A 6,075-nucleotide genomic window follows, 5' to 3' on the forward strand; every position below is an offset into this window, starting at 1 on the left:
TAACCGTTTTATTGAATTGGAATCTCAGTTGGAGTTGAAATTTCGGTAGGCTTGGGAGTATCCCACTGACCGTTTATCGTGTTGGATTTGACTGTTGAGGTTGGGATATCGGTAGGTTTGGGAGTATCCCACTAACCGTTTATCATGTTGGATTTGGTTGTTGAAAATGGAATATCGGTAGGCTTGGGATACTGCTTGGGAGTATCCCACTAACCGTTTATCGAGTTGGATTTGGTTGTTGAAAATGAAATATTGACAGAGTTGGGAGTATCCCACTGACCATTTATTATGATGGATTTGGTTGTTGAAAATGAAATATTGACAGGTTTAGGAGTATCCCACTGACCGTTTATCATGTTGAATTTGGTTGTTAAAAATGGAATATCGGTAGGCTTGGGAGCATCCCACTAACCATTTATCATGTTGGATTTGATTGAAGTTGGAATATCGGTAGGCTTGGGAGTATCCTACTGACCGTTTTATGGAGTTGAATTTGGAATCTCGATAGGTTTGGGAGTATCCCACTAACCGTTTTATCGAGTTTGAATCTCAGTTGAAGTTGGAATTTTGACAGGCTTGGGAGTATCCCACTGACTGTTCTATCATGTTGGATTTGGAATGTCGGCAGGCTTGGGTGTGTCCCACTAACCGTTCTATTATGTTCTATTTGGAATATCGGCAGAACTGAGTTTTATCCCGCTGACCGTTTATATCACGTTGGGATTGGGTTTTATCCCACCAACTCACCTTTTATGTTTTCATGTTTCAGTTCAAGCTAGAATAACTACTAGTGAGTATTTGGTATCAACGTCTTTGTCTCGAATTTCGAATAGGGGCAAGCTGTAGACACCAAATTTTTAATTTAGTTTTATTTACTATTATTTTTATTTCTATTGATTAAATGTTAATTATTATTCATTTTTGCTTATTAGTCTCTTAATTTTTATTTTTAAGACATTTTTAGCATAAAATTTATCGGAAAAAGAAAATTGTTCACAAAAAAAAAATATGCTTTATTTCTTTTAGATTCAATTTATGAAAGTTATTGTTGGTTTACCTAAATTAAATGAAAATTAGGAAAAACCATCAATAAAAATCAACAAATTTTTTAGCATTTGATTTGATTTGATTAATCTTGTTTTATTTTTATTTTTTACTTTTTGTTGTTAAAATTACTTCATTATTTGTTAAATTAAAAAAAAAAAGAAAAAGAAAAGAGAGGTCGCACATTTCCTTCAAATTTTGGCTTCGGCCAGTGTGATACCCCAAATTTTAGGATACTATTTTTGTTTAATCTCAAAAAAAGGATTACAGTTTCTTTATTTTATTTTGTCTTAAAACATTGTGTTATTTTTAAAAAAAGACTAGAAACCTTACTTGTACTTTAAAACCCTAGTTTACTTGTGACTAGCAGGTTATGTTTAAATCCCTCATATTTGACTCAAAACCCTAATTTTATTCTATGGAATTGTAAAATTCATCCCACTTTTCTTAAAATACCATTTTATTTGAAATTTATTCTTTTATTATGGCCCTACTACTCAATCATTCCTCAATAAGTGCAAATGAACCTAGAAAGTAGAGTTTCATTCTTCGTTTTCAAGATTGGAGCAAATTAGGGTTTTCGCGATTTTTCGCCGGATGATTTTTCGGTACAGAGCAAGGATCAAATTTGGTGTTTAAGAGTGACTTTTGGGTGAGAAATAATATGTGATTAGATGCAATAATAAAAAGTTAGTTAATAGGAAGAAAAAACTCTAGTACGGGTGATTTAAGGAAAATCGGCTCGAACCGACGGGTACTGTTTGTTACCGGGTAAACACACCATTTGACCCATACTTTATTACCTTAATCTTCTCATTTTATTTTAGATAATTGACCCTCAAAATATCTCATACATCAGCCACAATATTTGACCAAGAGAAATGAGAGAAAATGCTAGAAAGAAAACAAGTGTCAAGGCATCTATGGAAGTTGGACTTTGACCAACTTGTCTTAACCTTCATAAAACAGAAATTTGACCAAAATTTCCTCATTTCTTCCCCTTTTCTTAGTTTTGGTCGAAATTCTTGAGAGGAAAAACAAGAGAGGAAAAAACTTCACCTTGCACCTCAATTTCAAGCCTCAATCTTGAGTTTCAACCGATAATCTCGCAAATTCCTCCACAAAAGTTGATCTCCAAGGAAGCTTAAGGGTTTTGGTGGAGTGATTTGGGAAGAGAAAGGTCTTGGCAGCTTCTTGATATAAGGATTAAGGTGAATTTGGTAAGAAACTTCCCTTTACCTCTTATATGTGTGAACTAGAAGCTTAAAGTTATAGTTTTGATGGATTTATGGGGAAAATTTCATGGGTTAAATGGTATGTTGGGATGTTTAACTAGGGTTTATATTTTCAGCCTTGATTATGGTTATCTACCTCTTAATTGATGTTATTGAGCTAGTAATTGGTGGGTTTGACGATAGAGCACTTGTTAGATATGAATTTATAGAGTAAAGGTGCCAATTTCAGAATTTGGAAACCAAGCTACCCTGTTCTGTCCGGTTTTAGTGTTCCATGTTAGAGCCCGAATTATGCTTGGCACAAAACATGAAAGTTGTAGAGAATGGTATTTTATAGTTGCCTACAAAATTTCAGCTCAATCAGAGTAACGTAGCTTATGAAAAGATGAAAATACCCTCGCTGTTCTAGGTTACATTCCAGAGTTCCGTGTGGACAGTTTAGTCTTTTTGGTTGTGTTTATTCACTATAATCCGTTTGGATTTAGCCATTTGTCAAAACATGAAAGTTTCAGTACTCTGTCTTAGATTTTCAAATCCACCAAGAACACCTCAAACGGATCTATGTAGCCTGAGTTATGGCCAAAATAGTCGCATCTGTTCTAAACTTCGGATTCTGCCGTGTTTCTGGATTTAGCTTCTGACCCTGTTTTTTTCGTTTTGATAACGTATGAACTGGGTGATGGTGTCTTCATAAGAAAGATAGATCTTGGTCTTAGATTCAAAACGGTATAAAGTGCATCCAAATCCGAGTTTTGTAGCTTCAGTTATGACCAAAACAAGATCGGTTGTCAGAACTGCCTTCGAATTTGGACAGTTCTGACAGGAATGTTTGGACCCATTTTCCTCCATGCTCTGTATTGATTCAGCTTTTGGTCCAAACATGAAAGTTATAGCCTCATGTCCTAGATTTCCAAATCCTTTTGAATTTCTTGATTTGGACTTGTGAGCTGTGCGTGATGGTCCAGCAAACAAACCCTGTTCGTCACCTGAACACGTAAATTTCTGGTACTGTTTTCCATAATTTCGACCTGCTTCCATTCAGATCTAGCTTAAGGTGTCTTCATGAGAATTGTATCCCTTCATCATAGCTTCGAAACGGTTTCTCGCTCACCTTGATCCGACATTCCTGGCCTAACTTTTGATCAAAACAGTTTGAGATGGCAGATTTGGCCATTTCCGTTTGCCGTTCCGCGCGTGCGCGTGCGCCCATTTTGCCGTTTCCGCACTTGCATGTGCCGATTTTGCCGTTTTGCTTGTTTTGGGTATGTTAGTGGCCGTTTGTGATATAATGAGATACAATCTTCTATTTCAGACAGTGGTGAGCTAGGCGGAGCCGGTGGGGTCCACTACTAGCGAACACGCACGAAGTGATTTTGCTTTTGTACCACTTTTGTATTTTGAGTAAGTATTCAGGCTGCTCTTGTGTGTTAGTTGCTTATGTGTTTCGATATGTATGAAAAGGGTACCTAGGCGAGGGTGTACTTTATCGCACTCGACCTAAACCCTACCTTACGCACATATTTGTACATGGCATATGTATATGAATCATTTTGGAACTAAACCCCTTGAGCTTGTGGCTCGGGGTGACTTTTGAGAAAATTTTGTGAAGTTTGTGAGTTTGGGGCCCGATCTCATGACCTGGATGGACTATTCGAGCCGGTTAGGGCTTGGTCGAAGTCAGTCCAACCTGATTTGAGGTCACCAAGTTTGTAAATCCGGTTCACCGATTATGTGGACCAAGTTTGTGACCCGAGCTTGTGACTCAAGCTCAAGTTTCTGATTTCGTTCGCCCAGGCAAGTTTGTGAGGTGACTGGCCAGTGAGGGTGATAAGGTGTTCGGTGGGTGTACAGGTGGAGTTCTACGGACCTTGTTTATGGTCGACGAAGTGTCGGCAGGAGGTCATGCATGGCAAACGACTTGGCTTTGGAGCCAACCTGTATCCTTCCTTTGTATTGTTACTTTTGCACTTGATTTGACACTTTTGTGAAATAGTTGCTTATGTAAAGGTGAAATTTACGCTTTTACCCCTGTTTACTTACTAAGCATATAGCTTACCCCGTTTCCTTTGTTTTCCTTAGCAGGGGACAACGCGGGGAACTCCTGGGCATAATCACTAGTGTAGTTAGGTTTGCTTGTAATAGTTGGACAGTTAAGATGGTTGTTTTGTTTTGGTGGTTTGAACAGCTACTTTTGGGACTGTAAATAGAACTCTTTTGGCGTTGGATATATTGTGAATAGTGTGCTTTTGGGTTTATCTACTTTTATTGTTTTGAAATTTTGAGTCCTGGCGCGAGCTAGGCAGGCGTCCCGCCGATACCCTAGGTTTCGCCCTTGAGAGAAGCGGGGGCGTCACAGCCAGTACAGAAACGGAATGGCAGCTGTGTTCTTTTTCCAGCTCTTTCTCATCAATTTTTGTCATTTTTGGCTCCGTTGGATTGTTGTAGTACAAGCCATATGGCTTTAATCTAGAAGACTCAATTGTCTTGGGCATTAAGAACCATCAAACGGTTCTAAAAACAGATGAAAAAGGGGTTTCATCTGTATCGTCCAGCCAAGGGTTGGAGAGTTTAAAAAGAAAATGCAGCAAGGATTGAGAGGGTGAATGACGGCTGATAAAAAAGAAGGGAGAAACCTAGAAAAGGAATGGGGGTGACGGCTGAAAAGAAACAGAAGTGTGAGATAGAGAGAATAGGAGTTGGCGGCTGAGGTTGTGAGGAAGGACAGTGAGTGGGCTGAGCAAGGAAAAACTGAGAAGAAAAAACCGAGTAGAGGGATTGAGAGAGGTTACGGGCTGAGCAGGTGAGGATCTGGGGGCTGAGGAAGAAGAACGAACGGAAAATAAAAAGAAAGCTTGGGCGGCTAGGAAAAGAGAGGTTACGGGGCAAAGCAAGAAAAAAAGAAAGAAAAGAGAGAGCTTGGAGAAGGTCTTCGGCTGAGGGAGTAAGAAAGAAACAAGAAAAGGAAAGAGCTTCAGGTTCGGCAGGAAGAAGAAAGGAAAATTGCAGAATTGTTGAACCAAGGTTGAATATCTGGCTGGTTTAGGGAGAAAATTCCGAACTTAGCATGGGTTTTTTAGGGGATATCTTTATTGTTGAACTCTCCTGGGATGTTGCAGAGTGATTATTATTCAGAAATTTTCTCAAGATAACGCCTCCAGCACCCCCAAAATTCAGCTCCAAATCTGCCCGTCACCAGTTCTGGAATCTTCGTCGGCGTAAATTTGCAGATTCAAGCTCTCTGTCTGGACGCGTTTCTTCAGATTTCCACGTTCATAAGACTTAAAAAAGCATTGAGAGGTAACTGGGTTCATCCCTTTCTCGCCATATTGTGTTCAGTTCTTTGCCCAAATGGCCAAAATTTTTGCTGCTTTCGTTCTTGTTTTTGCATCCTTTCGATGGGTCTCTGTAGCTTGCATCTTGGTTAAATTTTGATGATCAGAGTTCAAAGGTCTTGTTGTTTTGGTTTGAATGTTTGATGTGTGATTGGATGTTGTTTGCGTCTGGCATGAATTTCATAAGGAGCATAGTTGCAGAAAACGTCCTGATCGCATGCTCTTCCATTTTTGTTCTTTGAATGACCTTCAAGGGTTTGTCTCCTGCCTGTTGTGTTGCGTTTTGGAGCTTAATGGAATGGGTTAATGAATTTGATGATTTGGTTTGAGATGGCCTAAGTTGTCTCGGTTGTATATGCTGCAAAATTGTAGAAATCAGTGATGAAGAAGAGTTGCTGTGAAGAAGATGCTTTCTGCGAAGCATGCATGAAAATCTTTTAGAAATTACACTCCAACCCCTTAAT

Source organism: Coffea arabica, chromosome 1e, assembly GCF_036785885.1.
Source record: "Coffea arabica cultivar ET-39 chromosome 1e, Coffea Arabica ET-39 HiFi, whole genome shotgun sequence".
NCBI classification, from domain to species: Eukaryota; Viridiplantae; Streptophyta; class Magnoliopsida; order Gentianales; family Rubiaceae; genus Coffea; species Coffea arabica.